This window comes from Callospermophilus lateralis, chromosome 11 (assembly GCF_048772815.1).
Source record: "Callospermophilus lateralis isolate mCalLat2 chromosome 11, mCalLat2.hap1, whole genome shotgun sequence".
In the NCBI taxonomy this organism is placed as follows: Eukaryota; Metazoa; Chordata; class Mammalia; order Rodentia; family Sciuridae; genus Callospermophilus; species Callospermophilus lateralis.
Window position 1 is genome coordinate 77,729,782 of NC_135315.1, and position 20,405 is coordinate 77,750,186.

The 20,405-nt window shown below is 37.2% G+C and overlaps 1 pseudogene; it reads left to right on the plus strand.

Moving 5' to 3' along the window:
- Nucleotides 1–259: 259 nt before the first annotated feature.
- On the plus strand, nt 260–1,607 carry LOC143389371 (transcription factor AP-2 gamma pseudogene; annotated as a pseudogene).
- The last annotated feature ends 18,798 nt before the right edge of the window (nt 1,608–20,405 follow it).

The window sequence follows — 20,405 nt, forward strand, 5'->3', positions numbered from 1 at the left end:
CGATCCTCAGCACCACATATAAACAAAGATGTTGTGTCCACTGAAAAATAAAATAAATAAATAAATATTAAAAGAATGCACTGCCTGATACCCTTCATCTTTAAAAAAATAAAAATAAAAAATAGAATATAGTTATTATTTGAAATTAAATTATGACCCCAACATTTGCGGCTGATGAGCAAGCACGTTTGGCACAGTGTTTGCTGCAAGCTGACCTACCTCTGGAGCACAGGCTTGGACTTATCTGGCTTGGGATCCGATGTCCTCACTTGGTGCTTCTGAATGCCCTGGAAACCCAGTGCCCAGACCTTCCTGCAGGGATTTGGGGACTCAGCCCCACCCCCACCAGCGCATCTCCAACCTAACTGCAGGGCAGCATCTTTACAGCTCCATCACGCTGCGGTCCCACACTGGAGTCCTGAATACCAGCAGCCACCCTACTTTCCACCGCCCTAGCAGCAGTTGGCTTACACTCAGTCCGTGGATCCCTACTCACATTTGAGCAAAGCCTATGCTGCAGCCATTAGCCCCCTGCACCAGCCTGTGGCCGCCAACAGTCAGCAATGGTCCTGGTCTGGCCGCCAGAGTCAGGAGGGGGCCGCCCTGCCTTTACAACTAGGGTGCCTGGCCGGGCCTGCTTTCTCAACTCTCTGGGATAGAGGGAAGTGCTGTGGGCATCCTTGGGGATGCCTACAGCCACCCAGATCTGCTGTTGCCCCACATGCACACCCTGAATGCTACAGGCCTGGCAAAGAACCTGGGGCTCCACAACATGGCTCACCAGATAGAAGAGGTGAAGAATGTCAACCCAAACCTGCCTGGGCATGATCAGACAGTAATCTGCAAAGGTCCCATTTTCCATGCCTTAAAACCCCCTGGGTCTCCCCTGTCAGAAGGAGCTGGTGATAGCCCTGATGAATCCTATAAGTCTCCTGCTCGGTTCTGGGAAGATTGTCTCTCTTCAGCTCCACATCCAAATGTAAGTGACTGTGGCTGAAGTGCAGAGGTGATTGTCACTTTCTGAATGCTTAAAGGCCTCTCTGCTGGGAGGTATTTTCAAAAAACAAAGCCCAAAACTGGCTGATAGTTGTGGGAAAAGTTGGACAAGACTGGCCTGAAACTTTTAGCTTGGAGACAGAAAGCTGCTCTTGTGATCCTCCTGACATTCTTGGTGAAAGGAAAAGCTGTTCACTTGGCTTGGGGCTTTGCATATGGCTGTGAAGTGGAGTTTTCTAGTAAGCCAGTGGCCAAATATTTAACCAGGCCTTACCTAGGAGAGTAAACCAAGATGGCAACAAGAAAGAATAACACTGTGGGAGGTCAGCAAGTTTGTAAAGAATTCACAGACCTTCTCAATCAAGACCAAACACACAATGGCAACAAAAGGCACTCCCTGGTCTTAGAAACCTACAAACAGAACTGCTTGTCTTATTTTAGCCTGATTACCCACGGGTTTGGCAGCCATGTCATCTGTACTCCTGTGTCTGGGGTGCAGAACTACATCAAAGAAGCCCTGATTCTCATAGACAAATCCAATATTAACCCCAGAGACCAGAGTCCAGCAGATTCTAATAAGACTGGAGAAAATGGAGAAGCAGAGGGAGTAAAACGGAGGTGAGCACAGGGCCAGAGGGGAAAGGACAGAGGAATCCATCTCCACTGGGACAGACTGGAGGCACCCTTGCTAGGGGAGGAGATTCCAACCCCTCTTATCCAACTATCCAAAGTCCTCTGTCACTTGAGGCATGCAGGATCTTGACCTGCCCTCTGGGATCCCTGCGGATTCTCTAGCACTGCAGTGTCTGTCCTTGAACACATTATCCCAAGGTGACAAGTATTGGTTTTTGTTTTGTTTTTAATTGTTCAGCCTTTATTTTTTGGAACCCCATCCCTCCTTCCTCTGAAAGTGGTGCTACAGAGTTTTAGAACCTTCTCATAAGTTCCCCAGGGCTGACAAGAAATCATATGCCTAGCTGTTGAAAGTTTAGATTAATGATATTCAGATTATCTACCTACCTCGGTGATGGTGCACTCCAGGAGGAGGCAAAGGTACCATGTGCTCTGCTGCCAGTGAGCAGGTGCTACATTGCGGCAAACCCAGTGCACAGAGGGGCCTTCTGGTTGTAGGAAACTTGTAGGAACAATTTCTACTGACATTTCATTTTTATTTTGTCTGTTTTTTTTTAACTTTGTAAGTTAACTCTTTAAATGGGTGACTCTTTGGAGTGACACATTCCTGTAAGGAACTGAAAGTTTTATTTGCATATTTATTTCAGATCTTGATTTTTCAAGTAAACTTGAAAAGGGTGAGAACTAAGCATCTGTTGCTGCCTGTCACCCCGCAAACCCCTGTGGAGGCTCTGTATTTTGAGAAACAGTGTGTTGAGTGTACAGACTTATTTATACATAGTTTAATGGGATCTGTAAATACTGGTGCACTACTTACAAGTTTTTGAGAAATAGGATTCGATTTTAATATTAACTTTTAATGGTGGTGTGGTAATTTAAATTTTATTAATCTGTACACAGGGTATGAAGAAGCAAGAGGATTCACAGTTTTGTTCTTGGTTTGGAAGATTCTTTTTAATCAGGGATCTCTGTTCAGAAAACAATAACTTCATATCTCATTCTTGTGAGGCTCATTCACTGTAAGGTGAATGTGTGTTATACTTGATATGGATGAAATGGAGGTTTAGAATTGAACTCCCTGCATGTAAATATTCCTCAAAGCAAAGTGTGCATATGATACCTGTATAATAAAAGTATTCTTGATAGAATATGTGCAAAAATAAAAAAGTAAAATTAAATTATGTAAATGTGAAACTAATCAAATCATATTAAAAATACAGGTAATCAATTATCAAAACTCACCACTTTTGCTTTTTTATGGTGTCTTGCTATGTTCCCTGCACTTCAGGCTGTTTATGTGTCTTCTGTGTGTGTGAGATAGAAGTGTTCCATGGTGTGTGATTTTGTGCCTTCCAGTCACTTCACACTGACTTGGCCATGATGGGAATAGTTATAATAGGATAATTACAAAGACTGGAAACTAGGGCTTTTATTTTCCTTATTAGTCTATTGTCCAGCAAAGACTAATAGGCTTATGACCAAGATGGTTCAAATTCTAACCTCTTAACTAAAAAAGAAATGAGAGAAGGAAGGAAGAGGAGAAAGGAGAGCTTCTCCCAGTGTGCTAACTTTCATATGTTGCTTTTCTCTGCAGACATCTATGATGCTCTGCTGGCCTCTACCTTGCCTTGGGTGTCCTTCAGCAGCTCTTCAGAGATGTCCAGTAGCCATGGCCTTGGCTTTGCAAGTCTAAATCAGCGAATGGTGAGTCAGCTGTTGTCTCTGCTCCTTCATCAGAGAGAGCTTACATCTTTATTTCTGTTCCTATAGCTCAAAAATTAATTATTTGAGTTTTAATGAAATTGAAGAAATTGGAAATTTCATGTTTTTTTATTTTAAATTTATTTTTATTTTATTTGGATAAATTTCTTCCTTATTGGTTGCCAGTAAATACTCATAAAGTAAATTTAGTCAGAATGGAATTATTGGAGCTATTCATTATTTCCAGTTCTACCAAATCTTTTTAGTTTGAGAATAGACTATGAAAAGGTTACTATTCCAGTGAGCTGATCATGAAAAACTAAAATATATAAATAAGTAAAAGAGCCAATGTCAGAGCCAATGGGATTAGTCAGCAGGCCACCACACAGTATCTCTGTGATGAAAAGAGTCCATGGCTGCCTGATGGGCAATGAGCACCATCCTGGGACATCATATGAGAGGAAGCCAGGGGAAGGTTGTTCTGATAGTAGGGATTTCCTTCCCAGGTAGTATGAAGGAAGCTGTGAACTTGCTTTTTGGAGATGTATCATTCCATCTTAGGACTCCAGTATCATTGAGTAAATTACTTTTTTCTGTTGCACAAATAGTAGTTTAGAGGATTAAATAAGTTAATACAATTAAAGATAAATCTTTCTACAAAATTCTAAAGAGGCAGACTGATTTTTCTGTGAAAGGTGAGTTAATTCATTCAGGAAGTACAATTTAAAATGAGCTCTACCCCTTCTAAGTACATCATTGTAAGTATTGGTGATGTAGCCTGGAGTTGAGTATTTGCTCCCTTTATGTAATATTCCAAAGATCTGGGTGAAAGTACAGCCTTGAGTTTCTTTATCCCTTTAAAATCAAGCATGATGCTTAGTTATCAGATACATTGATAAGAAACAGTCAATACAAGAGGAAAACCTAGAACGTGATATTTAAATATAAAATATTTAAATTGCCCATGATTGTCCTCTCTCATTTTTTAAATGTGCAGTAGCATTCTGTGGCCTGAGAGTTAGACTTCAAATCTCATTCAATATATTGTAAAATATACTGTCATTGAAACCAGAGTTCATTTATTATTTACATTATCAAATTAACATTTTTTGGTCTGGTGATTAATCCAATACCATATTAACACCTAAACTTTTCAGTGGTTGCAAAGATTATAATACCTAAGTAAACACTCAATTTTTATTTTATTTTTAAAATTTTTAAAATTTATTTTTTAAATAAATGATAGCAGAAAAAATTACAATTTTTATTGCACATATACAGCACAATTTTTCATCTCAAGTTGTATATAAAATATGTTCACCCTAATTTGTGTCTTCATACATGTACTTTGGATAATGATTTCCATCACATTCCACCATCCTTGATAACCTCCTGCCTCTTCCCTTCTCCTCCTACCCCACTGTTCTATCTAGAGTTCATCTATTCCTCCCATGCCCCCCCTCCCTACCCAACTATGAATCGGCCTCCTTATATTAGAGAAAATATTTGGCATTTGTTTGGGGGGATTAGCTAACTTCACTTAGCATTATCTTCTCCAATACCATCCATTCACCTGCAAATGCTATGATTTTATTCTCTTATTGCTGAGTAATATTCCATTGTGTATATATGCCACATTTTTTGTCCATTCATTTACTGAAGAGTCAATTCAATTACTTTTAAAAAGCCCAATGGTCTTGCATGTTGTGTTTCTGATCTGCAGAGACAAAAACCTGTTATGATTCAGGTTTCCCTGCAGTAGGTACTTTGGAGGTCATAAACATATAGATGAAAAAGTCTTCTAGTTTCAAATCTACTTATTTCTGTTACTAATAATTTAAAAAAGTTAACAGCTCAGAATATGATAAGTAGTCATTACAAAATGGTAGTACTAAATTCACCATGTATATTTAGATTACTTTCACTGCATATTTAAGTTAATTTTTCCTAAGAGAGTAGCATTCAGCTGATTAGGTTTAGTGTTTATGGTTGCAACTCTAATTGCATGTAATGTGTGTTTCAATGAATATTCCTTGATATTGCTACCAAACTTCATGCTCATTGCTGAAGTGTGATTTGCAAAGCTTAATGTATCAATACTTCTTCTGAAGGATTATTTATGTGTTTTCTGTTTTATGTGTATGATTTTTCTTTTATACTAATGAATTTTATTTATTTCTGTATTTGTGTTGTTTTCTATTGATTTTTGAAAAGTAATAAAGTATTTCTTAGCAACACTTTTATGACAAATAAAGGAAAGGGGTCTTATGAACTGTACTGGGAAGGCTGAGTATCAAAGTCTGGGCAGGTTCAGGTGTTTCCAGTGACCAAAGACAGAGAGGAAGTTCCCAAGGGGCTGAGCATCAAAGCAAGTGATCTTGTGGCCATATTTGAGTCAGTGATTTTTTTGAGTTTCTTACTGGAAGAGAAAAAATATTGTAGCAATAGTAATGGATTTGTATTATCATTCAACATAGAATTAAATGTTCTTAAAGTTCATTTATTTTTTTATTTATACATGACAGTAGAATATATTTTAACATATAAAAGCAGAGTGCAATTTCCCATTCTTCTGGTTGTACATGATGTGGAATTACATTGGTCGTGTATTCATCTTTGAACATAGGAAAGTGATGTCAGATTCATTCTAGAATCTTCCCTATTCCCATTCCCCTCCCTTCCCTTCATTCCCCTTTAACTAATCCAAAGTACTTCTATTCTCCCCCTACCCTAATGTGAGTTAGCATCCACATATCAGAGAGAACATTTGCCCTTTGTTTTTTTTTTTTTTTTTTTTTTTTTTTTTTGCGGGGGGGGGGGGACTGGCTTATTTCACTTAGCATGATAGTCTGTAGTTCCATTCATATATTTTCTAATGCCATAATTTCATTTCTCTTTATGGCTTAGTAATATTCCATTGTGTATATATAATACATTTTAAGAGTTTATTTTTAAAAGCTCTGCTTGTGGTGATTCTTCTGGAATTCCCATTTAAAGCCTGAGGGTAGGTTCCAGGTATATATTTAATAGAGTGGCCCTGACATGATATGCCTTACATTTTTATTTCAAGAAACATAAACTTTTTAAAAGTTAACATCTCACAATGCCTCCCCTAAAGTTTTTTAAATTGATAGATTTTTTAAATACCTTCATTTTGTTTATTTATATTTATGTGGTGCTGAGGACTGAACACAGTGCCTCACACAGGTGAGGCAAGCGCTCTACCACTGAGCCACAACCCCAGCCCCAAAATTGATAGATTTTAAGAAGTACAACTTATTCCCAATTAAGAAAATTCATGTCATTAGATACAGGTAAAATTCATTTATTTAAAGAGACACTTTTTATTGTTGTTTACTTTCAGGACAAGTTTAACTGTAATTAAATATCTGTCAATTTTAATGCCTTGAACATGACTATCTTTTTGCACCAAAATATTTTCCTCTTTAATTAGGGGTTATAAGTTTACTTATTTGGATTCCCCATTAAAGAAGTACTCTCAATTATAGCTGACCAGAAATGCATATCTACGGCATTGTTACTGAGATGTATTTGGACTGACATGGTCCAACAAGAATCATATTCTTGGAATTTTTAAAATTATCTATTATTTTTTATTAGTTGCTCATGACAATGCAATGATCTTGACATATCATACATTTTAATCAAATGGGGTACAATTTCTCATTTTTTCCAAGTGTACAGGTTGCAGAATCACATGAGTTATACGGCCAGGTATATACATACAGCAACACTAGTGACTATTTTATTCTTCTGCCTTTCCTATCCCCCCTTCCCCTCCTCTCTCCTCCCGTCACCTCTCTCTACACAATAAAATGTGACACATTTCTCTTCCCCCCCTCACATCATCATACATGTATTTTGTATAATGTGAGGGTCTTCTTCCACCTTTCGTGCAATTGATACAGGTGAAATTTCTAACAAAATTGGATTTGACTGTTTACTTTGTTGCCATCAAAATTAAATTTGTATTTTCTAAAATTAAGAGTTAGTATGTTTCATATAAAAGCAGATTGCTGAATATGCATTCTAAATAAAAAACATGCTATAATATTAATTTTCACTTTTTCTTTTCAAAATCGTTCTTAAGAAACTTTCTACTCCACATTTATCCAGTTACATGTTAAAAAGTAAAAAATAAAAAAAACAACACAAAAAACTATCTCTATATAAGCTTTCACTCCACATTTTACTTGTTCATAAACTCTAGGGACCATAGATAAAGCTGACTTATAGCATTCAGATGCTGGTGCCTTCCAGCCTCATTGGCACCTTCTCATTCTGTCAGTCATGGGGGCTGTAGGTGCAGACCTAGATATCAGAGCCATGAACTTGGCAGAGGTGGTTGAAATTGACTAGAAAATCATACCAGTGTTTTTTTTTTCTTTCTAATTCCCCAAGTGCTTGCATAAATGCTCTTTTACAGGAAAGGACTGCTTTGTTCATAACTCAGATGCTAAAATTGTGAGCTCTAAAGCTGAAAGTGGCCACGTGCATTTGTGATCCCATTGGAGACAGTGGAAATTGTAAACTTCTTTGATTGCAACTGAATCAAAAGTGGCATTGAGAATGCAGTATCAATTTTTGTTTTTGCAAAACAAAAGTAGATAGAGACATATGGAACTGATTTGATTGTTCCTCTTTTCCTTGTAATTCTCAGCCTTACCAATGCCATTGAATATGTGTCCACAAAACATGGACTGCACTCATCTGCCTTCATTTCCCTTTATCTAATCCAAAGTACTTCTATTCTCCCCTTACCCCATTGTGAGTTAGCATAAGCTAATCTGTGTTATGCATTCTGTAGAAACTGTACTTTGAATTTTGTATTTTAACATTTTTACCTCATATGTTTGTAGATCCAGGAAAATATTTGCCTAATACTTCCAATACTAGTCATTGCCAAGCATTTTATAAACTCTTGTTAACACTAAGATACTTATTTCTCACTTCCATACAGTTAGTAGTATATACATTTATGTTATGGGCATCAGGAAGATAAATAAGAAAATAAAAATGATTAGATAAGGGAAAATATTTAAATTTGTCCGTAAGATACTAAATAGCTTTTTACAACATGAATATTTACAATTTCAATTCTGAAATTTCCCAAATAGTGTATGATATAAAATTTATTGGCTTTTAATTCAAGAAATGTTTTTTAAAAACTTAAAAGAGTAAATGATAATTTAAAATATCTGAAAGTATGTCAATCTCTGATACAAATCAGAATATTACTAAATATTCAATCTGAATCTTACCCTCTTATTTTTTCCATAGAACCTAGGTTTGTTTTCTGTTTTGTTATGTTTTGTTTTTTATTTTCATCATTATGCACAGGCAGATGCCTAATGGAATTGGCCTATGTTCCATCAAGTAGGTCAATTCAAATCACAGCAAAGGGACTTGCAAACTAGATTTCTATAAGATGAATGAAATACAGGGATGATTTTGCCTTTGCACATCAGATATTTAATTCTATTTACTTTTTAAAAAATTTTAGACCTATGAGGGCAAAGAAATTTTTTATTTTTAAGCTAACATTATGTTTTGTCCTGAGATAAAAAGGTTTTTTTTTTGTTTGTTTTTAACCCTGCAAGGTGCACTATGGGTTGAAGTGCTGTGGACAGGCCAAAGGTAAAAATGTGTGTTTTCAATATGTTCATGTGCTAGCACACAGCCCTTTCTTGGTAGTTACATAGCTTTATTTAGTCAGCTTTTACAAACTGCAAAATGGTAGCATGGGGAAGCACCTTGAATCAACAAGGTTTGTACAGAATCTTCCCTGGAGTAATTATATGGAAGGTAAACATTCATCTTCTCTTGTTCTTTTCTGCTCCTCCTCTAGTTTAAGAGCCTCCATATTCTCCATAGAGCTTAAGTTACCAGATGAGATAAACAGAATAAACCGGCCAGGTTTTTTGTAGTCAGCAGCCTTCGGAGAGGCAGTGTTAGGTGTGACTTTCTCTCCAACTATGTCAAATTATAGAAGTACCCTCAGAATCTGGACTCTGCTGGACTCAGTTGCCTGTTTTGGATGGTTGAACACTTTCCAGGAATGCTTAGACTGATTAGTGCTGTTCCTTCCTTGCAAAATGGTATTTGGATGCACAGGACAGTCTCCTGCCCTTGTGGAACTGTATAATAGGAGGAGACATCATAGTATACATCAACTCCTCATGCTGGTCCTTGGCTCTTGCTTGTGCTGAGGAAGTTTGCCTGGCCTTAACCCTGAAGACTAATTAATTACATCTTCTCCTGAAGCCTGTGGTGGACTTTCTAAGTGTTCCCAGGGAGCAGTCATCATCCTGTGCTGAATGTGTCCCATGTCATTTGGCTTTTTGCTGATGGTGGGGCCTCCCTGAAGTCTGTGAGTTTCATTTATGGCCTGAGCAGAAAGTCAGGGCCTGGATTATGTTTACTTTGCCACTGTCATGTTGACCTTCTGTTTAGATTCTGTTAGACTCAGCTTACTTCTTTGCCTCCTTTTGATGACCTTTTGATGGAAATTCTGAGTCACTCTGAGCCAGTGGAAAAAAGTACTGATTGGTTTGTCCTGGCAGGTTAGGCTCAGAACTGACATATCAGCTCAGCTGCAACAACTAGTCACTTTGTCCAGTGAAACCACAGAGGGCATGGAAAATGAAAGCTTTACATGACGAGGGAGTGTAAAACCAGGAACTGCAGACTGTCTCTGACTTGGCATGGTCCAACATGTGATTTTTCAGCTTTACTATGGTGTGATAGTGATTTGCATTCTGTAGAAACTGTACTTTGAATTTTATATTTTAACATTTCTTGGGCCACATGATCTTATATTAAGTTTGAACAACCTGTCCTCTATAGCATATTGTGGTATTTGATAGGTTAGGTGTACTTAATGCATTTTTCCATTTATAATGTTTTTAGATGATGGGTTCACCACTTTGCAATGCCATGTTAAGTGAAGGAATATTAGTATTTGGAAAAGGGTGGTAATGGCTGATGACTACTTTGCCCCTACAAGATCATATCCGTAAATTCCATAGGGAAACAAAGCAAAATCCTGCTTGTAAGTTTCTCATATTCTTCTGACTTTTATGATCTTCTGGGCCTTTGTTACTGAGCAAGGAGTGTGGATTACTTTCCCACCATGTGTTAGGCATTTCTTTCTCCTGAGCAGCCCAAAGTCATCACATCCTACTTTCCTCTTTTCTGAATTGTTTATACTCTCCCTAGATTATCTGGGACTTAATAGTACAATGATCCCTGGCAAACAGCAATAACTAAAGGTGAGGAATGACAATTAGAGCAGTTAATTTCAAAATTATTTCTGTGTATATGATCTGTGTGATTAGTATATCATGGTGACCACAATTTTTCCTTGAAAGTTTTTCAATCATCTTAGAGTAAGTAGTACCTAAGGCTCACTTGGTACCTTCCCAAATGTTGCTGGGAGGCCTTCTTGGGACCAACCACATTCTAACCTAGTTGGGTAGCAAATTCTATTTCTTTTCTTTTTCAAAATAACTATTCTTATTTTTTTAGCTTCTTATATTATTCCTGATACACTGCAGTACATTGAGAATATTAGTGTGTGCTCTCTTTATAACCAAGGTGTCTTTGTTTACTTAACCTGTTTATGAATGAAATGCTTGTCCCTATGGAGGTGTATTTTGCCCATAGCTTGCCATACTTTCAATGGCTCCTCATCCATGCACAAACAACTGCTTTGCCTCTTCTGGGGAATGAGAGATTCCCCTTTTCCCCATTCAGGGATCCTGGTAAAAGGCCTACCAACAAGGAGGGCCTTCATTCCTGGCCAAAGGCTGAGGTTGAATTAGCGACCTTTCATGAGGCAATTTGGATCACTACAGTGCATGAATCCTTTTTAAATCAAAGCACATGGGATTCCTAAATAGCAGGTCTAATTTGTGGCATAGCAATTGCTCCAGACTAATGGAATGTCTCATTTTGCTGAAAGTTAGTGGAGACCTTCCTGAGTAGGGGTTGACTATATTACTGTTCTGGGACTCCCTCATCTCTCTTCCCCATAATCATTGAAGTTTGACTCCTATGATGTTGCTCCATGGAAATAAGGTCAAATATCACACTACGGGGACACATGCCCCCTCTTGGAATGTTCTTTATCAGTGGAATTCACCATTTGTGAAACTTAGACTTCCTCTATTTTGCATGTGTATTAGAGTAATATATATCCTATGACAGGGAATCTACTTGTGCCTCTTCTCTCCCAAGACCCTCACAGCACATTTACAAATTGCAGTTAATTAACCTATCATAGTATCCTTAAAGAAAATGTTTTTTCCATCAATGGGATTTCTTTCCCAGAATCATTTGGCAGACCATACCAATAAATAGAGTATTTAGTTCTCATGAAATTATTTCTGAGGGCCTCACCCTTGAATTTCCTGCCATGGATGTATACTACATTTAATTTTTGAAAAAAAAATAGTGACTAACTAACTTCATTAGAAAAAGTAACAGAGAGCTTTCAGCATTTGGGGTATCTGGCCTCCTGCTTTGCTGGGCAGACTACTAATTGTTATGAGGACAACAAAGGGACATACTACTGTTCTGATCTCCTGTGTGGCAATATGAAGTCTTATGTATTGAGGTAACTCAGAGGACCTCTGGAAGATGCACACAGATGCTTTCATTGACCCTGATCAGATCTCTGAATAACACCTCACAAATGTGAGGATTTTACATGATAAAATCAGCTTGGTGGCATAACTTATTCATGCATAAATTACATACTGAATATATTCAGATTGTCTATAGGCTTTCTAAGCAATTCTAACTTTATTTTTAATGTGAAAAGTTAGCAGAACTGTTTTAGAATTTGTCAGTAAAGAACTTCCAACAACTAAGACCTGAAAGCAACAGATCAAAACAGATCTTCAAAATGTCATGGTGCCTCTCTGGCCTCTTTCCTTTCAACTTGTCCAGGAGACTGTGCACATGAAAAAACAGAGTAACATACAATAGTGGTAATTTTTTTTTATGTAGGAAGAGCTACATAAGTGCGTATCAAATGCCAAAAGGCACTGGAAGCTGTCGCTGGGGATTGTACCCACAAAACTTCAGGATGCTAGTGGTGACCTCTCAAGCTGAGTTCCCAAACCAGGCTCCTTTGCCCACCATACAGCATGCTAGTCACTGAAATGAGTTTTGTAAAAGAGCAAGAGTTTATCCACAAGGTAGCCAAACATGAAGATGGGAAGCCTAAGTCTCATATTGACCTCCTGAGAACAGGGTTTGAGGACATTTATGGGATATAGAAACAGGGTATTTAAGGCATGGGCATGATTGGAGGTGAGGTAATCAGTGGTGTTTATAGGTGTAATTAACATTCATGGCTCTTCCTGGGTTGTGTGTTCACAAAATGTCAGCATTAGCATGATATGAGGGTGGAGCTTTGGCCTTTTAACATCAATAGGACACCCATTACATACCTGAACAGGCCCATGGAAAGAGTCCTTTTTAAAAAAACAAACAAAAAACAAAACAAAATGAAAAACAGCCTCCTCATGCCTGAAAAGAAACCTAGGTAACGATTATCATTTTAAAGCCTGTGCCAAAGGTACTGGCTACAGCAAGGCTAGTAGGAGACTAATATTATTTTGCTAAACTGAGTGACCTTCAGAGTTAGTGATTTTTAAAGGGAATGAAAAAAAGTAACTAAGCAAGGAGAATAGGGTCTCAGAGTCAGAGAAGTACAAAGGCTTGATTAGTTTAAGTGACAGTAGGCTAGCTGTGTTTGCTATAGGCAAGTAATTGTCAAATTTAGGGTTCTTTCTTCCCTTGAAGGCTTGGGAGAAAAATCCTTCTGATGATTAAGTTCTTGAGAATGACCTGAGTGGGGAATAGGAGGTTGACCTTGATGGAGCCTTTGTGCTTCAGAAGTTACATATGTACTATTGTAGGTCCTTCTTTTACTATATGCCCAAGGGATGATTGTGGCCCATCTAGCAAGGGTTTGATTTTAAATATACTTTAATTGCCTCAGTATTACTGACATTTAATGAACATCTCAGATTGACCAATATAAACATGTTTTCAATTTATTTTTGAGTTGCTTATTTACAGAGCCACTATAGAGTATGTATGCATTTCATTAGAAACTGTTTTACCATTAGGTTTCCGAGTGTGATTTTTTTTAATTATGGATGCACTTTTTGGGAAATTGCACACCAGCTCAGGTTTCTGGAAAATTTCAATAAGCATGGGGAAAGGAGTCAGAGCATACCTCGATGGCTCTAGGGATAAGACTGCATTTTCTTCACCCTGGTAGCTAGAAAGCTTGCATATAGATAACTGGAATTGTTCACTGAGGAATCAAAGCTAAAGTAAATACTTTTGTAAATTCCAGGGTTATGTTCAAAATCTCAGGTGTAAATCCCAGAGATCTCTGAGAGAGTGAGCAAGTAGCATGCATCCAGCTGCCGGCATCTTCATGTGAATACTGCTTATTCTTTGCCCTCCAACTCACACTGATTATCTAGAAACCCAAAAGAGACACCTGTGAATTCAGATGCAGTTAAGTGAGGAAAGAAACAGAGCTGGTTCCAATGCCATTAGAAAAAATGTTAACAGTGATTTGGGGGAAAACTTACCTTGGCTACAGTTCCAATTTAGCATTTATTTGAATGACATTGGGATGCCCTGAAGTTGGGCAGATCTTTTAATTTATCTGTGCTCTCATGCTTGTTAGTGCTTGCTTTGCAGGCACAAGGCCCTGGATTCAATCCCAGTACCACACACACAAACAAAAATGAGAAAGCATTCACTTATTTTCACCTTTCATCTCTGAGTATTTTTTTCTCTTGAAAAAGCTGACACTCCAACAGTCTTTAGGGCAGTGTATTCACAGGGGCCACCAAAGCATTGATCAGTGTAATCATCTTTGGCCCGAATAATGAAGGCAGGGCAAGTCGTGAGTTATTCACATGATTGTTGCTAGTTTAGTTTTCTTCATTATCTCATCTTCTTCTGCAAATTATTCAGTATTTTTTAGTTACCTCCTGAGGAACCTGTAGTAAAGCTGGCAATGACTGATAACTAAGTCATGGAACTGCTGCAAATTGCAGCACTTGGTGTGACCTCTTGATGTAATTGCCATGAGGGCAGCAATACCTGGTGCAGGCAGCCTGACTGTCTTTCATCAGGTGGTTGTACCTGGAGGGGAATTATTAGGCACTTCACACATCTTCTTATTGTATCTTCACACAATCCTAAAATAAACTTATCCTAATTTCTTATAGGGGGGAACAATGTTTCTGTGGAAGATGGCTTCCCAGACTTTTGAAGCTTGCTCTGTGCATTTGGGGCCCTGTGGACATGTTTTTATTTCTATAAATAGATTTTTGTTGTTGATGCTTTTGTTTTGTTTATTCTGCCAAGCTTTCTTTGAAGAGGCTGAAGATGGTGAAGAGGAGGCAGGAGACAAGTAGCTAATGCTGTGGGCAGTGGGAGAGCTGTGGTGACAGAAATAGGTAGTTTACAAAATTAAAAAAAAAAGTTGTGTTAATAAGATGTTCATTTCTTCTTACCCATGAAGAAATGCAAGATACAACAGTGTGCTACACAAAACATTTTCCAGAATCCTTGCATAGAACAGTATTTTCCCAAAGGTACCATAGTAAAAACTGCTTTTCATTTTAAATTTGTGCATCTTGTTTGAAATTTCAGATTAAAATGTAAATAGCATATGAGATCTATGATATCACAGCATAGCAAGAGCATAAAACTAAAGAAAGAGAATTATAAAAGAAACAAAAGAAATTAACATAGCTGAATGCCTGGGGGATGCCAGAACCCATGCTCTGTACTTTTTGCACATTTATTCACCAAATTCTCACATGGGCCCTGCTATGTAAGAATAAAGAAATTGTGTGAAAGATGACACCAGTTGTACAGTGTAACACAGATCATTATGAAGTCACAGGCCATCAGCTGCAGGATCCACACAAAAACTGCCTTGTCTGAGCCAGCAAGGGGGATTCAGGTCAGAAATGCAATTGTGACTGTGAAGTTAAGATGATTCAGCACGGGGATCCTCTTCCTCATTGCACACGGGAAGCAGTTTCTCTCAATGTAGACAGGGGCATAAAATGACTAAAACCTTTCAGGGATGTTTCTATGAAATTAAGTCAGTGTCTAAAACCATTTACTGTATTTCAGTTCTCCAAGAAATGACAATCCAAAAGGATTGTTTTTTGCAGGGCTATGGGCCTGTACAGGGCCTTGTGCATGCTAGGCAAGTACTGTACCACTGAGCTCTACTTCCAGCCCAGGATCAGTGCTTTAAGTTCCCTAAAGATACCATCTACACCACATGACACACCCACTGTTTTGAAATTAATCACAAGGAGATACTCACAGAGGTGAACAGATGGTGTGTGCAAACTACTTATTGACTCATTCTTTTTTAAAAATATTTTTTTTAGTTGTTGATGGACCTTTAATTTATTTATTTGTATATGGTGCTCAGGATTGAACCCACATGCTAGGCAAGTGCTCTGTCATTGAGCCACAACCCCAGCCCCCCACCCCATTGCCTCATTCTTTACAATCATTATTCAGCTCATGTAAATAGATGAGCACATGACACATCACTACACCTTCGTTTTATGGAATACTGGAATATGCAGGCCTTTTCTGTTAAAAGAATGAAGTAAATATACTTATTGATAAACAAGCTTTAAGAAACTTTTGGTAAAGCACAGAAAAACAATGTACTACTGTTGGGAGCTGCCACATAGGAAATGAGCACCCCTTAGCCTTGAGTGATGAGAATGTGGAGATGTGGCAAGCCAGCCATAGGCTGTGTGTATGTAAACTATGGACATTGAACACACAAAGTGGACTGAACTGTTGTTGTCCCTCTGTTCTTTGTTCTTTTCACTTGCTCTGCCATAATCCCCACACTCATGAGATGGGTGTGGCCTCCCTAGATGTGAGTCAACCTGCTGACAGCAGAAATCATGAGGCTAGATTCAACCCCCTGAACCCTGACCCTTTGCCTTATTTGAATGTCTTCTCTCCAATAAAAGGGTTAATCTCTCTCTCTCTCTCTCTCTCTCTCTCTCTCTCTCTCTCTCTCTCTCTCTCTCCCTTTCTCTCTCTCTAATTTCATGGACCCCTAAGGTCAGAGGAACCATCACAGGATCCAAATAAAAAGGTATTTGTCTGTCTCTGTGTGGTTATTTCATGCATCCCAGTTCACCTGGAGTGACCTTGAGTGTTTAGTTGTGAGATACATCATACTACATTGTGCAACGATTTGAAATTCTTGGAATTAACATATATACTTTTGTGCACATAAATATATGGAGTATTTCTGGAAAAATATTTAAGAAATTATTAATGGAATTTTTTTTTCTGGATATAGAAGTAGAGCTAAAGAACATGAAATTATTTCCAGTTTTAAATAACATGCATGCATTGCTATTCAATTAAATACTAGGATTTGAAAGGAACAGAGAAAAAAATACTTTAGAGAATTTTTAAAAATTATGGCATTCAATTTTCTATTTTAACCTTTTTTAAAGTATGTAGTTCAGTTGTGTTAAAAATGCTTACATCGTTAGGCTACAGAACTCTGGAACTTTTTTAACTTGCAAAACTAAAATTCTGTACCACTGAATAAAAATTCCATCCCTTTGTCTTTTGGAAGCAAACTTTCTTCTTTGTTTTTATGATTTTGAATATTTTAAATACTTTATACCAAGTGAAATTATACAGTGTATATCCTCTTATTACAGACTTATTTTGCTTAGCATATTATCTTTAAGATTTATCCATGTTACGGTATGTGATTACTTTTCCATTTTTTATAAAGCTGCCTGTATTCTACTATATGTACAGTCCACATTTTCTTCATCCATGAATGTGTTCATAAATATTTTGGTTGTTTCTACTTCTTGGCTACTGCAAATAATGCTTTGGTGAATATGGGTATACAAATATTTCTTTGATATCTGACTTTCAATGTTTTTGGGATATATACTCAGAAGTAGGATTGCTGGGTTAGAATGTAGTTCTTTATTAAATTTTTTTGGAGAAACTTTCATGTTTTCCATAGTGGCTGCATTATTTTTCTTTTTTATCAACCACACATATGGATTGTAATTTATGTGCACTCTTCCCATAAAATTGTTTTAATTAATTTCCTTTACCCATTGAAATATAGTAAGTAGTTCTTTCTTATCCATGTTTCTCTTTCTGTGTCTTGTTACTATGGTCAACCATTTCTTAAAAACACTAACATTTGTTTTTATTCTTTGAAGAGAGAGATACCACAATCACATACATAACATTTATTACATATTTATAATTGTTCTATTTTATTATTAGTTGTTGATAATATCTTACTGTTTCTAATTTATAAATTTAACTTTATCACAATTGTGTATGTATAGGCAAAATCTATATTATTGGGCATCCTCTGGGGTGTCCAAACTTGGCTCATTTTGGGATGAGGGGACAATTGTACCCTTAAGATGTGTAGGGAGAAGAAGTCTTCCATAGACCCTAATTTCTTGTTGCATTTTCTTGTTGGATTTCCCAGAAACACAAGGCTCTGGCTGAAGCTTATCCAGGCAAGGTGTATTTGAAAGAATAATCCTGAGAAGTGAGGTGCTGTTGCCCCTCAGATGAAAGTCAGGCCTTCTGCTGCTGTCCTTCCTGTGACTCAGGATTCCTCTGCTGTGGAGCACCCTGCTGTGTGCACCAACACACATGCTGCACTCTGGGTCATTACTTAGGGAGGCCCAGGGAACCCACATGATCTTCACTGAGCCTACTCTCCTCTGTTGTGGGATGTTTTCTAAAATCCTGCCACTGTCTAGAGAGTTTCCTGGATTCGCAGAACTACAGCTTCCTTACTAAGCTTTCCTTTATGCCTATAAAGCACTTTCAGTTGTTTTCTTTTCTCTGGTTCTTCCACGTTGATCTCTTCCTTCAAATTATACCTTTTGCATAAATTCTGTCACATATAGCATGTATATGATAATGGCTAGAAGACATTATTTTTACACTTTGTGTAAAATTTAATGAATTAAAATTAATTTGATACATTTAAAAAACTCATTGCTTTTATAAATTATTGGTTAAGTGATGATTTAGTCTTGAGTTTCCGTCATATCAATATAATCTAAATCATTTATCTCTGCAGTGAATATATTCCTAATACAAGCTCTTTGACAAAAAATAAAAATAAATACCACTGCATTTAAAAATAAATGTTTTTGTTATTGTACCAGGGATTGAACTCAGGGGCACTCTACCACTGTGTCACATCTCAGCACTATTTTGTATTTTATTTTGAGACAGTGTCTTTCAGAGTTGCTTAGCACATCCCTTTTGATGAGGCTGGCTTTGAATTTGCAATTCTACTGCCTCAGCCTCCTGATCTGCTAGAATTACAGGTGTTTGCCACTGTGCCCAGCTACCTTTTTAAAAATTAAATTCATACATTATCATTATAAATAATATTAGGGTTCATTTTGACATAATTATACAAGCATGAGTATAATTTGCTCCAATTCAAGCCCCAGTACTCCTCCTTTTTCTCTTCTCTTCACTCCCATTTCTTTTTTTCTACTGGTTTTCTTCTACTTATTTATCATTTTGTTAAAAATAGTCTTAACAGATAAAAATAAAATATATTTCTACTTGAAAGATAAAATAACAAGTCCTCTAGAGATGTATCTAACTATTAAGTCTGATATGGTGTCTTCACAAATACTGACAAGGACAGCTCCAGGACAGCAGCATGCAGCTCACCTTCTGTTCATATCATAAGTACCCTCTGCTCCCTGATTTATGATTTTCAAAAATTCCTTTATTTTTTTTAAGAAAGAATACAGATCTTCCCTCGCTAAGAACTGAGGGAAAGCACAGTTTAAAAAAAAAAGTATTAAAAAATCAGGGCACATTTCTAAAACTAAGCTGCAAGCAAAGAAGAAGGGAAGACAGAAGAAATGCCAGAACTTGTCCTCAAAATATGTCTGCAACACACTGAGCAATGCTCAAAATAAATTACATTTTCTGTGCATCAGGCAAATGAAAGTTTTTTGGGTTTGAGCACTTGTCTTCTATTTTATATTTGTTTGTTCTTTTTGGAAGTTTGAATTTTAAAAATTCTATACAATTCTGTATTGCAAAAAAATTTTAGAGCTATCAAAAAGATTCTAAGACATGAATACGGGGACTGGGGTTATGGCTCAGCAGTAGTGTGTTCACATAGCACAAGTGAGGTGCTGGGTTTGATCTTCAGCACCATATAAAAATAAACAAAAATAAAGGTATTGTGTACAACTAAAAACCAAATATTTTATAAAAAGAAGTGAATACAAAATTTCTGTGGTAATATTTTTTAATCTGTACATCCCTAAGTAATGAATGAAAGAGTTAATTAGCTCTATCTTCTTGAAGTAGATCAATAAGTGTGTACAATCAATTAGCTTTCAGCAATATCCAGACTTTATTGATACACCTGCCTGTCAGTCAGAGCAATAAATCTTAAAACTGAAAGGAAAGAGTTTTGTCTCAGTTTCCTAGGGGTCCTGTACCAAAGTACTAGAAACTGGGTGGTGTGAAATGACAAAAATTTATTCTCTCATAGTTCTTGAGGTTAGATGTCCAAAGACAATGTGCAGGAAGGGATGGGTTCCTCTAAAGGTTCTAGGGAAATATCTGTTCTTAGTTTCTGATACTGTCAGCAATTATTGGTGTTCCTTGGTTTGCAGATGCATCACTCCAGTCTGTTATCATGTGGCATTCTATTTCTGTTACATCATTGTTTTAGTCAATGGTGCTTCACTGTGACCAAACAACCTTACAAAAACAACTTAAAAGAGGAATAGTTCATTTTGGCTCATGGATTTAAAAGCTCAGTTCATGGTCAGATAACTCCATAGCTCTGGATCTGAGGTGAGTTGAACAATATGGTACAAAGATATGGCAGAGGAAGTCAACTCAGGACACAGAAATAAGAAAGAAGAGGGAGAGGTCTAGTCACCAGGGGAAAAATATGAACTCCAAAG